This window comes from Oryctolagus cuniculus, chromosome 7, assembly GCF_964237555.1.
Source record: "Oryctolagus cuniculus chromosome 7, mOryCun1.1, whole genome shotgun sequence".
Classification (NCBI taxonomy): domain Eukaryota; kingdom Metazoa; phylum Chordata; class Mammalia; order Lagomorpha; family Leporidae; genus Oryctolagus; species Oryctolagus cuniculus.
Window position 1 is genome coordinate 117,971,511 of NC_091438.1, and position 4,391 is coordinate 117,975,901.

Below are 4,391 nucleotides of genomic sequence, written 5' to 3' on the forward strand. Positions count from 1 at the left end.
ATCAGCATCCCGTGTGGGCACTGGTTCAAGACCTAGTTGCTCCACTTCTGATTCAGCTCCCTGCTAACATGCAGCAGAAGATGGCCCAAGTGTTTGGACCCCTGTACTCATAGGGGAGACCTGGAAGAATCTGCAGACTCCTGGCCCAGGCCTGGCATTGCAGCCATTTGGGGAGTGAACCAGAGGGTGAAAGACCTCTCTCTTTCTTTCTCTCAACTCCACCTTTCAAAAAATAAAATTAAATTCTGAGAAAACAGAGAGAGAGAAATGATGGTAGCTTAGACTTAGCAGATAGCAGTGGAAAAAGAGAGATGTGCTCAGATTAAAGAGATACTTGGATGAAATAAAAGGACTTGGAGTTAGGGGAGACTAGGGAGAAGGTGTGAAAATGAAGCTTAGACTTCTGGGTAGATGATGGAGTTTTGCACTGTAGAAAGGACAGTATTGACACGGGACATCATGAGTTTGGTTTTAAATAAGTAGAGTTTGAGATGTCTTTTAGAATTCCAATGTTTATGTTTGTATACAGGAATCTGCGTCTCAGAAGAGAAGGTTGGGCTAAATAAATCCATTTGCTTTTGTTGTATAGATGATCACTGAAGCCATGGTGGGAATGAGGTCACTTGGAGAGAGAGGATGCAGGAAGAGAAGGAAGATAAAGGCTTTAGGAACCACGTTTAAGGATCATATCAAGGAGCTGCAGTAGTTAGGGTTCTACAGACTCAGAATCAATAGGATACAATGTAGATATATGAAAGGAGATTTAGTAGGACAATTGTTTCCTATGATTGTGGCAGGTGAGAAGTTGTACAACAGGTCATCTGCAGGCTAGGGTGCCTATACTGTGGCTCAGTTTAAGTCTGAAGGCCTCCAAACCAAGAAGGTCAAAGACAAAACCCTCAAGTTGAGGCCAGAAACCTGAGCAGCCAGTGAGGGAGCTACTGCTGTAGGCCTTGGAGCCCAAAGGACAGCAAGCCTGGAGTCCTGGCATCCAAGGCAGGAGTCCGGCATGTCCCAGCTTGCAGTGAGAAAAATTACCCATCTGTACTTACTCTCCCTGGACCCCCAGCCGATTGATGATGCCTGCCCATGCTGAAGGTGGGTCTTCCTGCCAGGCTATCTCAGATTCGCATGCTAATCTCGTTTGCAAATACTGTCATAGACACACCCAAAATAATGCTTTTCCAGGCTTCTAGGTATCCCTTAATGCAGTCAAGTTGACACCTAAAATTAACCATCATAGGAGGGTGCAGCAAGCAGTCATGAGTAGCCAAGGGAGGAGAAAAACCAGGAGAATGTGTGGCACTAATGCCAAAGGCAGCAAATGTTTTGAGAAGGAGCATGTGTTGATTGTATCAAATATTGGGAAAAACTGAGTGTCGCAAGCACCTGCTGTCAGGCAGCTCGACAGGGCTTAAGGGTGACCAGTCAGAGCACGGGGAAGACAGGAACACAAGGACACAAGACTGTCTTTACAATGAGAGACTTCACTGCTCACATACCAGGGGTTTTATCACATTGTTATCAATAGGCTCATTAAGGTCAGTACACTTATCAGTATCAATGTACTTATCACTGTCAGTATACCTAACTATTATAACAATACTTAACTACTAGCACTTGACTCAACTACTAGCACTTAACACTATTCCATTAACAGAAATACTAAAGAATACTGGAACTAAATCTTAACACTAATACCATTAATATCAATATCAATACTACTACTTGAGCTTACCATTAATCCACAGATCACAGTACACAGTGTTAAAGTAACTTTGAGGGCTATCCATTTATAATAGTATATGTACAACAAGGTACCTAACATTTTTAGTCATAGGGCAAAGCATATTCATATAACACATGGCTAATGTTACTTATAAAGGCTGCGTTCTCAAGATTCATACCGCGGTCACGAAAAAAAAAAGTGTTTAAGGTCTGGAGCTCAACATCTCAGCAGAGACAGATCTCGGATCCCTTATAGTCAGGGAGTTATGGGATGGCTGTCATTCTGGGCAGTGGGTTCGGAGTTCCCAGGCGGAAGGCAAGGCGAGGAGTTGGAGAGGTCCCCTGTTGAGAGGCCTGGTCCGGCTCTGTGGTCTGTCGGGTCTGGCAGCAGGCTGATAAAATGTCCAGGCGAAGCAGTGAGGTGGCAGCTCCACTGGAGTTTGATCCCGTAGTCGCCTTGTGCTGCTTAGCAAGGAGGCTAGCGAGCTGGCTCTTCAGCTCCAAGTGCAAGGAGATCCAGAGGTTCACATGTACTGGGTCCTTGATCTGTTGTCTGCTTGTGCCGTTACCTGTTCCTCACAAAGCAACAGGCTGCCTCTTCGGCTCCGAATGTGTAGAGATCCAGAGGTTCACACGCACCGGGCCATGATCCTCGAGAGGATGGAGAGCAGTGGAAAAGGCTCTCCTTTCATCCTTGTCACTCTGAAGGGGGAGTCTCCAGGAGTGATCTGGGTGTCACCAATCAGTTGTGCTCCCTCTCGGAGTTTCCCAAGGTGCCACCAACCCAATGTCTGGGACAGGGTATCTGCAGCTCATTCTCAGGGCGCGTCCAATCACCGTGCGAGTAGGAAGGTAACTCGAGGTTGTCGTCCAAGCACACACGTTATCAGACTGCCCAGCGATGTCTGTTCAGTCTGATGAGGAGCATCTTTTTGGCAAGTGCTGAACTTGACATAAGTGATGTCATCAGTCTCTGGCCTGACATGAATGACTCCATTTTTCTTTAGTTTCACTTTGTGGATAGCAGTAGTTTTTGCTCTAGGCTTCTCTGTGGAGTTCCACAGTTCACCTCCTTCTGCTGGTCAGGAAAGTGGTGATCTGTGACTCTATTTTTTGAACTCCTGTGGGATTCCCCACACTGAGCAAGTTGAGGGTTGAAAAGCTGCCAGTTGCAGCTGGTGCTGCAGCTCACTAGGCTAATCCTCCATCTGCAGCACCTGCACCCCAGGTTCTAGTCCCGGTTGGGGCGCCGGTTCTGTCCCGGTTGCTCCTCTTCCAGTCCAGCTCTCTGCTGTGGCCCGGGAAGGCAGTGGAGGATGGCCCAAGTGCTTGGGCCCTGTACCCGCATGGGAGACCAGGAGAAGCACCTGGCTCCTGGCTTCAGATCGGCGCAGCACCAGCTGTAGCGGCCATTTGAGGGGCGAACCAACAGAAGGAAGACCTTTCTCTCTGTCTCTCTCTCACTATCTGTCGCTCCCCGTCTTCGTGGAGGAACGACACTAAGCCCTGCCTAGGCTTCATATCCGAGTCACGGCACCATTATATCGCTCCCCCTCTTCGTGGAGGAACGACACTAAACCCTGCGCTGTTCTTTCGTCTGCTCGGCCCTCCCCGGGTTTGCTGCTGGTTCTTCCCGGGTTGGCTACTATCCCTTCCACCTCCGTGGAAGGGCGGTTCCCCCTGGCCACTTTCCCCACTTCCGCAGGGGAGCAGCACACCGCCGGCCGGCTCTCTCGGGGGCTGCACAGGTGTTCCCCTTAGATGTTCCTCTTAGATGTTCCTGGTGCATGCTGTCTCTCTCCTCCTTTATAGTCCTCCTCCGCCAATCCCAACTCGGCTGCCCACACGCCGAGCACGCTGCTCTCCTCCAATCAGGAGTAAGTCCTACAGTTTATTGGCTGAACTGGAGGCAGCTGTGTAGAAGCTATTTTCTTCTCTCCCAGTGCCATATTGTGGGAGAGCAGATGCATAGAATAAGTCTTAATTCCAGTAACTTAGTCCAGTCCGGATTGCTCCCCACACTATCTAACTCTGCCTGTCAAAAAAAGAAAAGAAAAGCTGCTAGTTGCTCTAACAGCATGGAATACATTGTGAACCTCAGTGAGAATCATTGCGTTCACATAATGGGAGTGTAAACCAGGATGCATGAAGTGAGCCAGGAGATGAAGAATAGTCAACTAGGAGGTGAGGAAATCTTAGATAATTTTTCTGAGAAGTTTTACTATGCAGGAAAAGAGGGAAGATATGAGTATTGGGGGTTCCAGGGAGAATTCTTTAGGATCCACAAGACTGAACATCCTTTAAAAAAGGTTGGCTATTTTCTATAAAATTGATCTGAAAATTATTAACAGGCAAATTTAACACCATCATTCTGAAAGGACATAATTTTTTATATAAGTATTTGATTATTTAATCCAAGTAATAAGGGCAAGCATTATGACACAGCAGGCTAAAACCACCACTTGAGATGCCTGCATCCCATAGCAGAATGTCAGGTCAAGTCCAGCTACTCAGCTTCCAATTCAGCTCCCTGTTAATGTGCCTAGGAAGGCAGCAGAAGATGCCCAAGTACTTGGGTTCCTGTCACCCACATGGGAGACCAGGATGAAGTTTTGGTCTCCTGACTTCAGTCTGGCCCATCCCCGTCTGTTGCAGCCATTTGG